Below are 20,089 nucleotides of genomic sequence, written 5' to 3' on the forward strand. Positions count from 1 at the left end.
CACAACATTGAGGGCTATAACGATTCTGGGCCTGCAGAAGGGAGAGTGGAGAATCTGTAGCTCACAACATTGAGGGCTGTGATCACTCTGGGCCCTAGGAGGGAGAGTTAGAGAACCTGCAGCTCACAACACTGAGGGCTGTGACCACTCTGGGCCCCAGAAGGGAGAGTACAGAACCTGCAGCTCACAACATTGAGGGCTATAACCATTCTGGGCCTGCAGAAGGGAGGGTATAGAACCTGTAGCTCACAACATTGAGGGCTGTGACCACTCTGGGCCTGCAGAAGGGAGAGTCGAGAATCTGTAGCTCACAACATTGATGGCTGTAAATCACTCTGGGCCGGAAGGGGAAGAGAAGGAGCTGACACTGCAGTTTGTAAGGAGAAACTCCTGTATGAGCAGCTATGACATGAGACCACTAGACACAGCCAGACCAAGAGGGCAGTGCAGGCAGGAGGCTGAGGGATAAATATCCCTCACTGCATCCCTCATTTCTCTCATTTGGGGCTCCCCATCGGCTGAACACAACCAGAAGCCATAGGGCAAGGGGCCTGGGTTTGTATCCTTATCAGACCAACTAAAGAGTGGGGAGAGGGGAAGGTGGGTCTGAAGAAGCAGACAGAAGAGACCTGGCAATGAAACTATGCATCTGTAATTTGGATAGAAACTGTCACTCCGGCCACCCTCGGGGCTGTACAAATTTATATAACTACCTGTAATGTGTGAGAATTTTGGTTTCCCTACCATCTCTTCGTAGAGGTATATCATCAAGTTCTTGGATTTTTCTCAAATTCATACATGAAAAATTGTCTTTCACATTAATTTGTATTTCTCTTACTCTGAGTGTGATCGAACATCTTTATCTTTTCATAGGTTTAAGAGTGATTTGTATTTCCTTCTCATTAACTGTTCGTGCCTTTGGCAATGTTTCCATTGAGCTGTTGCTATTTTCTTACTGGTTTGCAGGAGTTTTTTTTTTTTAAGTAGAAGGGAAATTGTGATGAGTCACATCTTTTTCTTTTCTCCCTAGTCTGTCACTTGCCCTTTGAGTTGCTTGTGCTGTTTAAAAAAAACCACCCCTCCCAAAAAAAAAAAAACATCCAGAAGTTTTTGAGTTTTATGTTTTCAGATTTAAAGGTATTTTCTTTCTTAGCTTCTAAATTTTGAGTCATAATCAGAAAGTCTTCCCTACTCCAAGGTGAGAAAGGAATTCTTCAAGACGAATTTTAAGGAGGCCCAGTAGATCTTGTTCCTTCTCTCTCTCGGGTATTTTGTCCCCATCCACATGACTAAGACCTGTAGATTGTGGGCATTCTTCTGTCCCCCAAACACTAGGGAAATACCATCAAAATAAAAAAAGACCATCAAATCGCAGACTTGTCATGGCTTGTGGAGACTGTCTGTGGCTGGTGACACAGGCATAAGAAGAATTTACCATGACAGTTTAGGTCAAGAAAGGCAGATTTATTAGAGAAAGTAGGAAAATACATTGCAAGGGAGCAATGGGCAGGTCAGTAAGAGAGGAGCTGACTGCCAGGAGAGAAAGGCTTGTTGGGGATTTTATAAAATGCAATTTGGGCTGAAGAGTGCTATGTGGAGGACTGACAACGCCAAGGTAGCCGGGAGCTAACTTGCATTCTTCTGTCAGCCGAGATGTTTGATGATAAGTTGAAGCATTTGATGGTAAGCAGGAAGATTGTGAGTTATGTGTGCAGGAGGGTCATATGTCCTGGGCCATAAAGAAAGGCAGACCTATAGCTTCTGTACTTCTTCTTTTTGTTTGTATGTCCTAGACCATGAAGCAAGGTAGACCTAGAGCTTATCTGCTTTATTTCTTTGCTTTCCCCTAGACCCCCCAGACTGACTCCTCTTCCTTAATTAGGACTTCACAAGACCAAGTTCAAGCTAAAAACAATTTAATTTTTAAGTCTTCTCTGTTGCCACAGTAGCAGGTCCAACCTGGGGTATTCTCTTAGAGAAATCCAAGTGATTCCAAGTCAAAATTTCCAGCCTTGCTACAGACTCCATCACCCATGAGATATCCAAACATGACTGCCTGGAACTAATCCCATAATACTGTAACCATTGAGAAACATCTGCTGAGATATCTTGATGTGACGTCATCTCCCATAATCACTCCACAACAGAGGGGTTGCCTACTTGTGAACATTCCCCTAGATACCACCACACCCAGACTGTAGAAGGGCAACTTCTTCATTTTAGTTTTTGAGACAGGGCCTCACTCTGTCACCCAGGCTGGAGTGCAGTGGTATAATCTCGGCTCACTGCAACCTCTGCCTCCTAGGCTCAAGCGATTCTCCCACCTTGGCCTCTCAAGAGGCTGAGACTACAGGGATGTGCCACCATACCTGGCTAATTTTTGTATTTTTTTTTTTTAGAGATGGGGTTTTGCTATGTTGTCCAGGCTGGTCTTGAACTCTTGGGCTCAAGCGATCCTCCGGCCTCAGTCCCCCAAAGTGCTTGGATTACAGGTGTGAGTCACCGTGCCCAGCCAGGGCAGCTCCTTTATACTTGTACACCTAACCTGACCTCTGCCATGTGGCCTCCGGTCCCTCCGTTTGTCTCCAATGGTAGCACATCTTCATCTTTGTTATATATCTGCAGGAACACTCAGTGTCTTCAGCAGCTGAGAAAACACACACACACACACACACACACACACACACACACACACACACACACTTAGAAGTCCCATTCTCCCCATCTGGGCCAGGGGATGGCTTCTTCCCTTGCTTTCTGGTGACCCATACTTCACTTGGAACCACATGCCTGATTACTAGATTCTTCTTGCTTGGAAAATATAATATCCCATCTTGGCATCCTGCCTAAATTGTCAATGGAGCGCCTTAAAACTCTTGCTGACTACAAACAGACCAGTCTTCCTAAAGCATGGCTAGTTTCAGTCCCCCTGGGCCCTGCAGCTAAAAGGATCCTACACTTGGCTTAAGGCTCTCCTGTGGCTGTCCCGAAATTCTTAACCATTTTATCTTTCAATGTGTGTTTTGTGCTAGGAGCCCCAGCTCACACTTGGATTCTTCCCCATCTCCTGCAGGTTAGGCTCCCAGCAGAGGAACCCCAGGCCCTGCCTGGCTTCTCTCTCTATGCCTCATAACTGCTGCTGCTGTTGGCATGGGGCACCAACTGGGACCAAGTTCCACTGAAGCTGTCCTGGTGCAGATGCTGGAGAGGTCAGGGCCAGCACTCCAGCCTCGCCCCATGGACTGGAGTCAGAGGGCAGCTGGCTGGAGGTTGGGTCTGGCAGGGATGACTCTCTGGGTCACTCTTGACCCAGGTACCTAGCATGTCTGAGGCAGAGACGTAAAGACCCTTGGACGAGGCCACTACGCTGTGGGTTAGGATGGTAGGTGCTTGGGAAAGGGAGATGCAAGACTTGACTTCCCCAGACCCTGCCCCAGGCTGGATCAAGGGGAAGCTAGCAGGAGGGGGATGCCTAGAAGTCAGGTGCAAGTACATGCATCCTAGAGTCACCAGGGCAGAAGGGACCCAGGGACCTGTGCGAATCTGCTCCAGCTCCCTCGGTATCCCTGTGCCTGAGGGAGGGCTTCCTCGGGTGGCTCTGTGCCTGGTGGAGACCCTCTCTTCCTCTTTGCAATCTTCCTGTCTGGCTTCAGTTTGCTCCTCTGGCTAGTTCGAGGGAACCTCCCAAGATGTGCTGTAAAGTCCTAATGGTATAACTTGGTATAATTCATAATTCCATATATGAATTAAATGTTCTTATTTAAATCTGGTTTTGCATAATATAAAGAACTGCAATATTCATGCTAATAATTCAAGTTTTCATTTTTTATTTTTTTTGAGATGGAGTGTCGCTCTGTCCCCCATGTTGAAGTACAGTGGCACGATCTTGGCTCACTGCAAGCTCCACTTCCCGGGTTCACGCCATTCTCCTGCCTCAGTCTCCGGAGTAGCTGGGACTACAGGCACCCGCCACCACACTAGGCTAATTTTTTGTATTTTTAGTAGAGACGGGGTTTCACCGTGTTAGCCAGGGTGGTCTTGATCTCCTGACCTTGTGATCCACCCGTCTTGGCCTCCCAAAGTGCTGGGATTACAGGCGTGAGCCACCGTGCCCAGGCTATTTTTTTTTACTTAGAATGATATTAAATAGCAAACAAAAAAACATTACGTGTTGAGAGAGAGGGACTGTGGAAGAAAAGGCTTTATATTTTAGTACCTTTAGTGGTACTTTCTCCTGCATTTTTATCTGGCTCTGGGTGGGCCCTGCGAATTATGTAGTCCGCTCAGTCTTTAGCTCACTGTTGCCTGACGATGCACTAAGCTCCTTAGGTTAAATTCAAGGCTATCAGCCTTTCTAGTTTTTCCTGGACTTATTGTCCTGCTGAGCTCCAGGTGACAGGTCATGTCCTGCTCTTGTCAGAGGTGTTGGAACAACAGTGACTCCATCTTGAGTAGCTCCTGGGTAATATGAGGCTGAGACCTGCTGGGCTGCGTTCCCAGGGGGTTAGGCATTCTTAGTTATAGGATAAAATAGGAGGTCACGAAGACCCCGCTGATAAGACAGGATGCAGTAAAGAAGCTGGCCAAAGCCCGCCACACCAAGATGGTGACAAAAGTGTCCTCGCTGCTTATTATACACTAATTATAATATATTACCATGCTAAAGGAAACTCCCACCAGTGCCACCACAGTTTGGAAATGCCATGGCAACATCCAGAAGTTACTCTATATGGTCGAAAAAAGTGAGGAACATTCAGTTCCGGGAACTCCCACTCCTTTCACAGACAACTTACGAATAATTCATCGCTTATTTAGCATATGATCAAGAAATAACCATAAGGATACTCAGTGGAGCAGCCCATGCTGCTGTTCTGCCTATGGAGTAGCCACACTTTTATTCCTTGACTTTCTTAATAAACTTGCTTTCACTTTATTCTGTCAGCTTGCTCTTGAATTCCTTCTTGTGCGAAGCCAACAACCCATGTGGTTTCCCAGGCTGAACCCCAATTTTGTCACAGGTTCACCCTGTAACACTCCAGCCTTCTCCATTCTGAAAGAAAAGCTCTACCTGCTATTTACCTTGAGACCAGACAAAACCCTGCCAATTTTCAAGACCCAGATCAAATGGATGGATTGGGTGAAGTGATTCTTTGAATTTCAACTCCTCCCAGATGGACAAAACCCTCTGGGAACTCGCTGCCTCATAGTCTCCTGGTAGAAAGCATGGCTGTGTCTTTCCTTTTGTCTGACACAGACTGATGCACATTGCCAGGAAGGCAATGAATAACGAATGAACTAGATTCAGAAATGTTAGACAAATACAATTACACATCTTTTTCTGGACATTAGAAAAATATGAAAAAGTACAAAGAAGAAAGTAACACTCATCCTTATTCCTATCATCCAGCATCAACAATTGTTAACATCTTGGCATATTTGATTCTAGTTTATTTTTCAAATATCTTTCTTTTTTCTTCTGTAAAAATGATTACTATCATTAACATTAGGTGAATATAATCCCACAAAACTTTCTATGCGCGCACACACACACACACACACACACACACACACACAGGGTTTCTGTTTAATGTTACTTGGGGAAAGACTAAAATAAAGTCAAAGGAGTTGCTAAAATTTAAATTTTTTTGTCCATAAGAAAGTATAATCTCCTACAATATCCCTCTAAGGTTTTAAATAAAACCTATGAAAGATATTAAAAGTTACAGTATTACATATTCACATAGCACCTTTTAATTTTATACCATATTTACTATTCCATTCTTTGAAAGAGAATATTGGTATTTTCATATTTCCTTCCATCTTCCTCCCCGACTTCTTTTTTTTTTTTTTGGCTGTATATTTTTGTCTAGCTTTATAATTCCATTCTATCCTACCCACAATTTCTACAGATGTATTAATTCTATACTTAAATAGAATAACTACTCATCAAGTCTTTTTACCATTCTCTACTCTTAAGTTCTTTATTTTGATTTATCTCTTAATTTGCTATTTCCTGGATTTTATTACCCAGCAAGTTTTGTTTTTCCAAAAATAGTTCATGGGTGCTGAATTCCCTTTGTTCTTCTGGAAAAAAATACGTGCCCCTACCCCCGCCTTGAAAAGTTTCTTTCCCTTGGAACTGTTCCCTCATAATCATCGTAATCTGGCATGTAGTGCTGCACTGAAGTCTGAGGCCAGCTTGATTTTGTTTTCCCCTCCTTTACTTTTTCTTCTCAGATTCCTAAATAATTCTCTTTGAATTTAAATAGTTTATCTTAGTGCTTCTGTATTCCCATATGACATTTTCTGGAACATGGCATGTTCCTTTGGCCTACAGACCATTTTTTCTTCATTTCAAGAAGCTTTTTTCGGACTTTTTATTTGAATTTTCTGTCCCATTTGTTGACTTCTCTACATCTTGGACTCCAGTGGTCCCAATTATTTATTGTATTTTGTCTTTCACAATTGCTTCTTTCTTCTTAATCTTTGTCCCTTTTCAGTTGAACTCACTGGGCTTCCTTACTGGGCTTTCTTCTATTAAAATACTTTTATTTTCAGCAGTATTTCTTCTGTTCTTTCTCCTGACGTATTTGTTATGTCACTATGTTTTTATGGTCTTCAATTTTCCTTTAGGTCTGCAATCTTCCTTTTCATCTCCAATTTACAATTTTCTCATCTTTGAGTTTGTTTTACTGGATTTATATTTTTATCAAGTTGTTGTACGGTGTAAGGCAATGGCAATGAATTTCTTCTGTTCCAAGCAGAATTCTTTGTTTTTAGTAAGACGCCTTGCAAGCCATGTTGTTCTTTCCTTTCCTTTTTTTTTCCCCTTACCATTTCTGTTCACTTTGCTGGTGCCAGTTTGGCTTTAGCACCTCCTACTGATATGGCAGAGTGAAACCTTGACTTCCTTTTTACAACTGCACCTGATTCCAGCTTGTTCTGTAAAGCCTGGGCAATTTCTCTAGCCCGGAAAGTTGGTGCCCAGTGAACCTTCCCCCATCTCACTCACCTTCATCCAGCATAAGCAGCCTACTGCTCCTTTATGAGAAAAGAAAAAAGCAAAGTATGTTGCGATTCAGTTTCTTTCTTTCTTTCTTTTTTTTTTAAAAAAAACCAAAGACTGGATCAGTTTTCTTCTTTCCTATTTGTTACAGAGAATTCTCACTATAGTTTCTGGTGGTTGAGACACACTTGAATTTTAAATTTTTTTTTAAACTTGAGAATTAAAAACAAATAAATGAAAACCAGTGACAATGTTGATGGATATCCCCATGTACCAGATGGTAAAACCCTGGTTTGTGGGTAACTCGTTTTCCTGTTGGGGCCAGAGAAAATTGGCGGTGGCTCTGAACTCCTCCCCATCATACATACCTCTTTTTCCCTATTGTTTTCTCTTTTCTGTACCTCTAAGTCCACCAACCTCCTCTGCCAACTACTTGTTTTTCCTTTACTCTTCCCTGAATTGCATACCCCTCAGTTTCATTCTTCCAAAGGAAGAAGAAGGACCTTCAGGGCCAGTGCCGTCAAGCTCTGCTCTAACATTTCACAAATTATAACATGCACATTTTCTTTTCACATTTGAGCATTTCTGAAATCAGTAATCTTATAAGCAATAGCATTTTAGTTTGGGTTTTAGCTTTGATAAAACATAATGATTGAGTCTGTAATACTAGCATTTTGGGGGGCCTAAGCAGGTGGATCATTTGAGGTCAGAAGTTCTAGACCAGGCTGGGTAACACAGTGGAAATCCCATCTCTACTAAAAATACAAAAAGCCAGCCGTAGTAGCACATGCCTGTAATCTCTGCTACTCAAGAGGCTGAGGCAGGAGAATTACTTGAACCCAGGAGAGGGAGGCTGCATTGAGCCAAGATTGTGTCACTGCACTCCAGCCTGGGCGACAGCGCGAGACTTTGTCAAAAACAAAACAAAACAAAACATGATGATTGATAATCAAAGATGATACATACCATTGACTCTTGAACAGTTTGAAGGTTTATAAAGGTAGCAGAACAAATGAGTCCAATGTGGCTTTGAGTGTGCAAGTATGAGACATAGAATAGATATTTTAATAAATGTTTCACTTCTAAGATAGTACTTCTTGGGTTATGATCCTTTTCATACTTTGTGAAATGACTTTTAAACAAATCACCATTGTCAAATTATATGAACCAAAATCAGATTTCTTTAACTTTTCAATAAACACATGAGAAACTTTAGAGGAAATATAAGTAAGAAAAATGAGTCATGTAGATTTTTGATTATCTAAAATTGTGGAAAACAACTTTATGAACAATAGAACTGACAAGTTCAAGTCATTTTCTGAGACAAACAGATCAAGCTTTATTAGCTATACTCTAATTGCTAGGGGAGTTTATTGGATATTTTCCTTAGGGTAGATTTTGATAGGGTCTCTGCTATCCCCTCACCCCCTCAAGCCTGCACAGGTGGATTGGGGGTCGGTGGACAGGACACTGAGAAACCTTGGCAAGGAGTGGGACTTAGCCCCTGGGCCAGTTAGCACACACGGGAAACTGCACGTCTCCCTGAGCCAGCTCCCACCACTGACTCCACGCCCAAACATGCTATATTCGTTTCTAAGACTTCCTGCTAAACAAAACAAGGAAAAAAAAATGTTAAAAGAAAGGAGGTGGGAATACTCAGAGTCAATAAAACCATCGCTAACCAAATAAACGGGCTGATGGAGTCAACTCGCTACTGCGTGTAACGGATTGATTTGCTCAGGGTTGAAACGCAAGTGCCGATCGCCTCTCCATATTCGCGGAATATCTTCCCAGTATCTTCCCTCTCCGACCCTGGGAAGGTACACCCTTCTGTCTCCGCGGCCACGTCCCCTCGCCCCTTCCCCCTCCTGCCTGCACGCAGCGAATCCGGAGGGGTGTAGGCCACTCCAGAGCCCCGGTGCCGTCTGTGACCACGACGCAGGTCGAGGGGGCCCTAATCCCAGGGAACCTCAAGGGGGCGGGCTGGAGATCCCGAACCTGAGCACTGGGCTGGTGAGTGGGTTTTGCAAGGCGGGGTGGACCTGGAGGAATGTGACCCTCAAACTCAGCAACGACTCACATCTTGCAGTGGCAAGTGTCCGGTGTTTTGGGCAACCTTGGTGGGGAGGGGTGGGACGTGGAGGGGCGCAACGAAAGCGTACTCCCAGCAGGGGCGACGCGTGGAGGGCGCAGGGCAGGGCCCGGGAGGGGTCCTGGGGTCGCAGGTGGGGCCCCGGGAGAGAGGAAGGGCGCACGAGCCGCATCCTCAGGACGCGGAGGGAGGGCAGAAGGAGGAGGAGTCAGGGAGAGCGAGAAGGAACCGGAGGGGATTCCGGGAACCGCTGCAGGGAGGCGGCGTTTTCCCTCCAGTGAGCTGGCCACGCGCTCCGCTCCCGCGTCCCCGCCACGCCGCGTTACCTTTGCAGCTCTCGCCTTGCGGCTCCCGAGAGATGCCAGCCTCGGGCCCCAGCCGCACCCGACTCTGGGACCGGACGCTCGCGGTCGGGATGCGCCCCGCGGGCGGCCTCTCGGACAGAGGCGGCGGGCGGGGGACAAAAGAGGCCCTGGCCGGGTGGCGGTCCGCGGACTGCGCTCGGGGAGCTGTTCGGCTCGCCAGCGGGATTCCTCCCCGCCGGGAAGAAACGTCTTTAGTGTGAGGGCGCGCGCCGAGCGCCGGCCTACGGGTCGCGCTCCGTGAGCTCGGGCGCCGGGCCGGAGCCGGGGGCGGGGCCGGGGGCGGGGGCGGGGCCGGAGCAGGGCTGGAGGCGGAGGCCCGGCCGGGGGCAGGGCAGGAGAAGGCAAAAAAGATCCGGTTATTTACAAGCATTTGCTGCCGATTGTCAGCTCCTAACAATCCCCGCTTCGCCGCGAAAGCTCCATAGGAGAAGAATTTGGGGCTGTTTTGTTTACAGAAGTGTCCTCAGGGGATAGAATAGTGTCTGGCATTTAGAAGACACCCAAAAATGTGTTGACTGAGTGAATGAATGAATCAACTAAAGAGTGAATGTGTTCTCTCCTGGCTCCCTCACTTGTTAGTTATATAAACCTCCATGATATAATTCTCCAACCAATAAAACGAGGATAAAAATACCTACCATTGAGTAAATGTTGTAAATATCTACGACATTATCCGTTGTAGATTCTCCCCTCTTCTCCGCGGGTCTGTCCTGCATACTTCTAACTCTTCCCTCGACCCCACCCCCCACCCCCCCACTGATCAACGTGTTTCGGGATAGGCAGAAAGACAGATATTCTTCATTAATTTGTCTGCCTGTTATTTGCAGCCTGTCAACTTCTAAAATAGACTATGAGGCCAGATGCGGTGGCTCACACCTGTTATCTCAGCACAGTGGAAGGCCGAGGCAGATGGACCACCTGAGGTCAGGCGTTCAAGATCCAGCCTGACCAACATGGTGAAACCCCATCTGTACTAAAAGTACAAAAATTAGCCGGGCGTGGTGGCGGGCGCCTGTAATCCCCGTTACTTGGGAGCCTGAGGCAGGAGAATCGCTTGAACCTGGGAGGTGGAGGTTGCAGTGAGTTGAGATTGCTCCATTGCACTCCAGCCTGGGCGACAAGAGCGAAACTCTGTCTCAAAAAAAACAAAACAAAACAAACAAACAAAAAAAAACGAAAAAACAAACAGAAAAACCCAAAACCAAAATAGACTATGTGGCAGCTTTCAAGTAAAATGTATGTATATTCTAAACATTACAGCTACTAAAACGGAAATGTTAACATGTTTTTGGAGGAGAGGGGAAAAAATACACTAATCACCTAAATTATTTTAACTGAGTATTTAATCTCACGTTCAGCTTTCTGGCCTCCTAGGAAAGGGAGAAGGAGGATGTTCCATACTTTTTGTAGATGGGAAAAATGAGCCTTTTCGTCTATGAAGTCAACCAACATTTGCTGATACTCCTTTAAGGCTAGGCACAAGGGTGATCATAAAGAGGATGTCACAGTCCTGCCTTTCATGTGACCCTTGGCAGAATTCCCACCAGCCCCAAACGATCTGAAGGGAACTCATCTAGGATCCTATTTCTTATAAAAGACATTCAACGTTGAAAATATTTTCAGCTTCAGTTTTAGAGAATTTACAGAAATAGCCTCTGAAAATGGGGGAAATCCAATACCTATTTCCATGTGTCGCATGCACTCTTTTATATAAACATATATATTAAAAATAAAACTATATCAAAACTTTAACTATGACTTATTGCAGATTGGATGATAGTAGATGATATTTTGTTTCCTTTCCAAACATTCTACAGTAAATATCCTTACTTATATAATTAGGAAAAAGATTTTTAAAAAACAAATGCAGTCCTGGCTAACACGGTGAAATCCCGTCTCTACTAAAAATACACAAAAAACAAAATTAGCCGGGCGTGGTGGCGTGCGCCTGTAGTCCCAGCTACTCGCGAGGCTGAGGCGGGAAAACAGAGGGAACCCAGGAGGCGGAGCTTGCAGGGAGCCGGGATCGCGCCACTGCACTCCAGCCTGGGCGACAGAGCGAGACTCCGTCTGAAAACAAACAAACAAACATAGAAACAAAAAACAAAACAAAAGCAAATGCAGTCTATCCCAAGATGTGAAGAGCTTGAAAGTTGTCACTCCACTCCCCACAAGAAGAGAAAAGCTGAACAAATTGAAGATTAGCAACTCTTCTTGTTTCAGTATCAGCGAATTGAGTCACAGGGCAAACTGCAAAAACTGAGAGACAGACAAATGCAAAGAATCACAGTTTACAGGGACCAGAAGCCTCTGAAATCATAGTAAAACTTAAATTGTAATTGACTAATTGCTGGAGTTGAGTTATGGACTAGCTTGAGAGTTAAACACTGTTGGGTACTCAGTCTTAGTGGGATACTCCCCCACTTGTTTGAGGTTTACTCCAAGAATCTCTACCAAGTTCTCATGGTAAAGACCACAGAAAAATTCCTGACTGGCCAGTGGGAGTGGAAAAGTAACCATTTTGAGATATGCCCAGAGTGTTCCATAACAAAAACCTGTCCTCAAGGGGAATTACATTACCAGAGCCTAAACTGACCTAGCAGAAGGGCAGTTAGACAACTCAGCCCCCTCTAGCCTTCCTGTCTATCATGACTGGAGGAAAAAAGCAAAAGCTAAGAAACTTCTCTGAGGGTCGTAGCCCAGAGACTCAGGCCCATTAAAGAAAACTCTGGGAATTAATCCTAAGATTGTAGAATGTTTTGGCTCCACAGTATCTTACCACCACATCAACAGGACTCTGTAGTATAATAACGGTGGATTACAACTCCATTTAAGAAGGCATTTCTAGGAAAACCCAAAGACAATGGAGGAGACAAAAATGAGGACACTAGATAAAACTGAAGCCTCTAACACCTACGACTACAGCAAACATTTGACACAGCCTAACTCTAGCCAGATAAACATAACACCTTATCCTAAAGGGCCATTTGTCTCAGCTCCTATGACCTGATATGTTATATCTAGCTTTTAACAACAAATTACAAGGCATACTGAAAGGCAGACAATGCCAAGCACAATTGGAAGAGACAAAGCAAGCTTAGAAATAAGACTCAGAGACGGCAGAGAATTCGCAAATCAGACCAGGAATTTAAAATCATGATGATTGCTGTGCTAAGGGTTTTGTGTTATCATGGAAAAGTATCTGGTCTGGTTCCTTCCCAGAGCTCCTAAATCCCCTGCAATTTCCTGAGTAATAGGGGTGATAGCAATTATAATGAGGCTACCATTTTTTTTTCCTTTTTTTTGAGACGGAGTCTGGCTGTGTCACCCAGGCTGGAGTGCAGTGGCGTGATCTTGGCTCATTGCAAGCTCCACCTCCCGGGTTCACACCATTCTCCTGCCTCAGCCTGGCGCCTGCCACCACACCCGGCTAATTTTTTTTTTTTTTTTTTTTGTATATTTAGTAGAGACAGAGTTTCACTGCGTTAGCCAGGATGGTCTCGATCTCCTGACCTCATGATCCGCCTGCCTCGGCCTCCCAAAGTGCTTGGATTACAGGCATGAGCCACCGCGCCCGGCAATGAGGCTACTCTTGGTGAGCCCCTGGATAGCTTTTGGATGGAGGCGGGTCTCCAAAAAGACCAAACCTAATAATCAGTAAAGCCTGGAACTTTCGGCCCTACCCCCTCCACCCCAACCTCCAGGAAGGAGAGAGGGACTAGAGATTGAGTTAATCATCGATCATGCCTACATGATGTAACCTCCGTAAATAACCCCTGAACAACAAACAGAGTTTGAAGAGCTTCTGGGTTGGTTAACACGTTAAAATTTTGGGAGGATGGTACACTTAGAGAGGGCATGGAAGCTCAGTTCCCCTTTCTCCCATACCTTGTCCTAGGTATCTCTTCCACTTGACTGTTCCTGAATTGTATCTTTTAACCAGTAATAATAAGTAAAGTGCTTTCCTGAATTCTATGAGTAGCTCTAGGGTTTCTGTAGATGTTCTTTATCAGGTTGAGAATAACTGTCCAAATAATAATAACAGCAGCATATTAGGTGATTGTAGCTTATGAATAAGTGAAATGTATAATAGCGATGTTATAAGGGTTGACAGGGAGAAATTGGGAATACTCTTTTCTAAGATACCTGTGTACTACCCATGAGTTAGTATATGGTTGTTTGAAAATGGACTTAGATTAGTTATAATGTATATTGCAAACTCTAGGGCAGTCACTAAAGATTTGTTAAAAAGAAGTATAATTAATGTGATTGTTAATAGTGAGTGTCAACTTGATTGAATTGAAGGATGCAAAGTATCATTCCTGGGTGTGTCTGTGAAGGTGTTGTCAAAGAAGATTAACATTTGAGTCAGTGGACTGGGAACGGCAGACCCACCCTCAATCTGGGTGGACACAACCTAATCAGCTGCCAGTATGACCAGAATGCAAACCTGCAGAAGACGGGGGAAAGACTAGAAGGCTAAGTCTTCTGGCCTCCATCTTTCTCCCATGCTGGATACTTCCTGCCCTCGAACATCAAATTCCAAGTTCTTCAGCTTTTGGACTCTTGGACTTAACTGCAGTGATTTGCCAGGGGTTCTCAGACCTTTGGCCACACACTGAAGGCTGCACTGTTGGCTTCCCTACTTTTGAGCCTTTGAGACTTGGACTGGCTTTCTGGCTCCTCACCTTACAGACGGCTGATTGTGGGACTTCACCTTGTGATCATGTGAATCAATTCTCCCAATAAACTCCCTTTCATATACACATCTGTCCTATTAGTTCTGTCCCGCTAAAGAACCCTGACTAATACAATTAATGTGCTAAGTGCGGAGAGAATGGGATCATATAAAATATTCAATTAAAACCAAAGAAGGCAGAAAAAGAGAAGGAAGAAAAACAGTAACAGCAACAACAACAAACATAAAAACAACAAGTGCATTGAATAGAAAACATTTACAAATATGGTAGATATTAATCCAACTATCAATAAAATATTTAAGTGAATGGTCTAAATGTACCAATTAAAAGACAGAGACTAATAGAGTAGATTTAAAAATAAATCAAGGGCCAACTATATATTGTCTACTAGGAACCCACTTTAAATATAGAGACATTGATAGATTACATTTAAAAAAAATGCCATCCTGACCAGCATGGTAAGACCCTGTCTCTACCAAAAAACAAAAAACAAAAAAAATTTAGCTGGGTGTGGTGGCAGGTGCCTGTAGTCCTAGTTACTCAGGAGATTGAGGTGGGAGGATCACTTGAGCCCAGGAGTTCGAGGCTGTAGTGAGCTATGATTGCGTCACTGCACTCCAGCCTGGACAACAGAGGGAGACCCTGTTTCAAAAAAAAAAAAAGAAGAATGGAGAAATATATGACATTCTAACATTCATCAAAAGAAAGCTGGAGTAGCTGCATTAATTTCAGGCAAGCAGATTTTGGAACAAAGAAAATTATCAGGGATAAAAAGGCAATAATGTAATGATAAGGAAGTCAGCTTTCCAAGAAAGCATAACAGTCCTTGGTGTGTATGCACCCAACTCCAAGTGTCTAAATATATGAGGCAAAAATTAATAGAACTGCAAGGAGAAATAGACAAATCCATCATTATAGTTGGAGTTTTCAATATCTGTTTATCAGTAATTGACAGATTGAGCCACCAGGGAGAGAATCAGTTAGGATATAGTTGAGCTGACCAGCACCATCAGTCAATTTGCTCTGACTGGCATTTATAGAATATGTCATCGAACAGCAGTAGAATACCCATTCTTGAGTTCATGTGAAACATTAATTAAAATAGACCACATTCTGGGCCATAAAACTCATGCTAACAAATTTGAAAGGATAGAAATCACCCAAAATATACTATTAGATCTTACGGAGTTAAACTCAAAATCAATAACAGATAGCTAGAAAAAGTCCGAAAATATTTGGAGATTAATCAATAAACTTTTAAATAGCAAATGGGTCAAAGAAGAAGACTTAGGAGGAATTGGAATATTTTAACTCAATAAAAATGAAAATAAAACGTCAAAATTTGTGGAATAAAATGAAAGCAGTGCTTAGCAGGAAATGCATGGTATTAAATGAATACACAAGAAAAGAAGTGTAAACCAAAAAATACAATTATAAGCAGCTCCTGCCCTCCCCCCAACCATCTGAATGGATCTGTCCTCTCTGCCAAGGGCATTCCAAAGTTAACCTGAAAAATTTGTTCAGGCCATGATGAAAGGTGGGGTCAGACATGCCTCATTATACCCTCTTCCCTTTTGGAATTCAGGAAAAACTGACCAGCATTAATATCAACACAGATCTTAAGTCTGATAAGAAGCATTTATAATCTATCCTCTCTAAAGCCAGCTACTCAGAGGCTTCATCTGCATGATAAAACCTTGGTCTCCACAACCCCTTACTATAACTCAGACATTCTTTTCTATTGATAATAACTATTTCAACCAATTGCCAATCAGAAAATATTTAAATCTACCTATGACCTGGAAGCCTCATCCCACTTCAGGTTATCTCACCCTTCCAGATCTAACCAATGTACATCTAACACATATCTGAGTGATGTCTCATGTCTCCGTAAAATGTGTAAAATAGGCTGTGCCCTGACCACCATGGACAGATGTTCTTGGGATCTCTTGAGGGCTATGTCAGAGGCCATTGGTCACTCACATTTGGGCTCAGAATAAATCTCTTCAAATATTTTACAGAGTTTGACTCTTTTTGTTGACAGAACACAGACCTAAAATCAAAAACTAAGATTCTATCTTAGTAAACCAGAGAAAGAAGATAAATGTAAACCTAAAACAAACAGAAGAAAAGAATTAATAAAAATTAAAACAGAAATCAAAGAAATTGAAAACAGAAAATCAATAGAGAAAATCACCCAAACCAAAAGCTGGTTCTTTGAAAGATCAATAAAACTCTTAGACCTCTAGGTGGGCTAACCAAGAAAAAAAAGAGAGAGAAGACACAAATTACTAATATTAGAAGTGAAAGAGAAGTCATCACTACTAATCCTATGGACAGTCAAAGAATAATAAAGAAATATTATGAACAATTTTGTGCCCACAAATTTATTAACTTAGATGAAATGGGCTAATTTCTTGAAAGACAAAATCTATCAAAACTCACACAAGGAGAAATAGATAGTCAAATACTCCTATATCTATTAAAGAACTGAATCAAGGCTGGGCGCAGTGGCTCACGCCTGTAATCCCACCACTTTGGGAGGCCGAGGCAGGTGGATCACCTGAGATCAGGAGTTCAAGACCAGCCTGGCCAACATGGCGAAACCCTGTCTCTACTAAAAATACAAAAATTAGCCATTGCAGTCCTGCTTGGGCAATAAGAGTGAGACTCTGACTCAAAAAAAATAAAATAAAATAAAATAAAAAAAGGAACTGAATCAACAATTGATAACTTTCCAAAAAGAAAACACTAGGCCCAGATGATTGTACTGGTAAATTCTGCCAAATATTTAAGGAATAATTTATAGCAATTCTCTATTATGTCTTCTAGAAAATTGGAGTAGAGGGAACACTTTCTAGTTTATTCTGCAAAGCCAGCATCACTCTAATGGTAAAACCAGTAAAGACAATATGAGGAAGGACAACTATAGACCAATATCTCTCATGAACATAGATGCAGAAATTCCCAACAAAATATTATAAACCAAATCCAACCCTATATAAAAAGAATTATAGGTCACAATTAAATAAGATTTATTCTAGTTATACAAGGCTGGTTCATCCTTTGAAAATCAGTTAATGTAATCCATCATGTCAACAGGCTAAAGGAGAAAAATCACATATCAATAGAAGAAGATAAAACATTTGACAAAAATCTGACGTTCATGATAAAAACTCTGAGCAAACTAGGAAGAGAGAACATTCTCAACTTGCTAAAGAATGTCTACAAAAAAACCCTACAGCTGATATTATGCTTTATTGTGAAAAACTGGATGCATCTTCCCTAAGATTGGGAGGAAAGCAAGGATATCCATTTCATTAGTCTTATCAACATTGTACTGAAAGTACTAGGTAATACAATAAGATAAGAAAAAAAAGATGTACAGACTGGGAAAGAATAAATAAAACTTTTTAATATATATTTTTTTAATTTGCAGTTGAAATAATTATCTTTGTAGGAAATTCCAAAGAACTGACCAAAAAAAAAAAAAAAAAAAAAAAAAAAAACCCTCACAAATCACTCCTAGAAACAGTAAGTGTTTTAAATGTTAATAAGGTTGCAGGATACAAGACTGATATACCAAAGTCAATTGCTTTTCTATATATCAAGAATGAACAATTAGAATTTGAAATTAAAAGTACAATACCATTTACATTAGCACAGAGTGACAGAGAGAGAGAAATCTAATAAAATAAGTAGAGGATTTGTATGAGGAGAAATATAAAACATTAATTAAAGAAATAAAAGATCTAAAAAAAGAATAGAGGGATAGTCCATGTTCATGGATAGGAAGACTCAGTAGTGTTAAAATGTTAATTCTTCCCAATTTGATATACATTTAATGGAATCTCAATCAAAATCCCAACAAGTTATTTTGCAAATATTGACAAACTGATTCTCAAGTTTATGAGAAAAGACAAAGGACCCAGATAGCTAACATAATGCTGAAGTAGAATAAAACTGGAAGATTAATATATCTGACTTCAGGATAGTGTATTTTTACTATAAAGTTACAATAATCAAGACAGTGTGGTATTGGTGAAAAAATAAACAAATAGACCTAAGAAACAGAATAGAGAGCCCAGAAATAGACCCACAAAAATACAGTAGACTGATCTTTGACAAAGCAGCAAAGACAATTCAATGGAGAAAGAATAATCTTTCCAACAAATGGTGCTAGAACAACTGAATATGTGAAAAGATGAATTGAGACACACATCTTATACCTTTCACAAAAATTAACTCGAACTGGATCAGAAATCTAAATGTAAAAGGCAAAACTCAAAAAATTCTACAAGATAACATAGGGGAAAATCTAGGTATCTTTGAGTTTGGTGACGACTTTTAGATCCAACACCAAAAGCACAATCCGTGAAAGAAAAAACAATTGGATTTTATTTAAATTAAACAGTTCTGCTCTATGAAAAACACTGTTAAGATAATGAAAAGACAAGCTAAGTATTGGGAGTTTACACCTGTGGTTTCCTTTTTAAATACTGAATAAATAGAAAGTTTGATGAGTGTCTCATCACAAAAATGCTCATTAATTAGAAAGGGGAAAAGAATAATTTTACAATGGTAAACCCTGGTGAGGTCATCTTAAATGGCAAAATTGAACTTCATCAGTAATGAGACAAAGCAGAACTGTGCACCATGCAACAGGAAGTGATGGAAACAAGACAGTACCTCATCTGTGATGCTTCCGCCAAAGGTGTATACCAAATTGGCCCAGGGCCCAGCCCTCAGCCCTCTTGTCTGTTTTTTGTTTCTGATTTTTTTGTTTTTGTTTTTGTTTTTGAGATGGAGTCTTGCTCTGTCACCTGGGCTGGAGTTCAATGGTACAATCTCTGCTCACTGCAACCTCCACCTCCTGGGTTCAAGAGATTCTCAGCCTCCCGAGTAGTTGGGATCACAGGTGCCTGCCACCACTCTGAGCTAATTTTTGTATTTTTAGTAGAGACAGGGTTTCACCATGTTGGTCAGGCTGGTCTTGAACTCCTGACCTCAGGTGATCCACCCACCTCGGACTCCTAAAGTGCTGGGTTTACAGGGATGAGCCACCATGCCCGGCCTTCGTCTGTTCTTTAGGTGACTCCTGCAACTGGTGGCTTAATGTTCCAGCTCTATGTTGATGATGCACAAATTTATACTTCCATCTTGTACCTTTCTATGGAGGACTTCCCATGGGGGGAAGGAAAGGATGTCCATGGAAGCCCATCATGGACATCCTACAAAATAACTGGCCTGTAGTCTCCTTAAGTGTCAAGGTCTTAAAGGCCAAAGTCTGGGCAACCGTTCAAGACTGAAGGAAACTAGAGACATGACCATTACATGTGATTCATGATTCTCAACTGAATCCTTTTACCATAGCAGACATGGCAGGTGAAACTTGAAGGGGGTCAGAGGATTAGATGGTATTAATGAATCAAAGTTAATTTTCTGATTTGATGGTGGTATTATAGTTAGGTAGGACAATGTCCTTGTTTGTAGGAAGTAAACGCAAAAAGTCTTTAGGGGTGATGGGGCACCAGGAAATAGCTCAGAAAACTACTTATTTGTACTGTAGTTCAACTTTTCTGTGAAGTTTATAATTGTCTAAAATTAACAATGGCTGGATGTGTTGGTTCATGCCTGTAATCGCAGCACTTTGGGAGGTGGAGGTGGGAGGATCACTTGCGGCCAGAAATTTTAGGCCAGCCTGGACATATGTGTCCAGTGAACTCTATCTGTATTAAAAAATTTTTTTAATTATCCAGACATGGTGGCACATGCTTGTAGTACCAGCTGCTCAGGAGGCTGACACAAGAGAATCCCCTGAGCCTGGAAGGTCAAGGCTGCAATGAACTGTGATCATTCCACTGCAATCCAGCCTGGGTGACAGAATGAGACTCTGTCTAAAAAAAAAAAAAAAAAAAGGTATTGA

The 20,089-nt window shown here is 42.1% G+C and overlaps 1 protein-coding gene across 3 annotated transcripts in view; it reads right to left on the bottom strand.

The window, feature by feature from the left end:
* IFNAR2 (interferon alpha and beta receptor subunit 2) overlaps positions 1-9,744 on the bottom strand; it is a 35,611-nt gene extending 25,867 nt beyond the window's left edge. For 2 of the 3 annotated variants that reach the window (XM_026456039.2, XM_023190623.3), the window contains exon 1: positions 9,425-9,744. The gene's annotated coding sequence lies outside the window, so the exon portion shown is untranslated. Of the gene's footprint in view, positions 1-7,797; positions 7,909-9,424 lie in introns of those variants that run through there. The other variant, XM_023190615.2, reaches the window with a different exon arrangement.
* Positions 9,745-20,089: the final 10,345 nt, after the last annotated feature.

Source organism: Piliocolobus tephrosceles, chromosome 19, assembly GCF_002776525.5.
Source record: "Piliocolobus tephrosceles isolate RC106 chromosome 19, ASM277652v3, whole genome shotgun sequence".
Classification (NCBI taxonomy): domain Eukaryota; kingdom Metazoa; phylum Chordata; class Mammalia; order Primates; family Cercopithecidae; genus Piliocolobus; species Piliocolobus tephrosceles.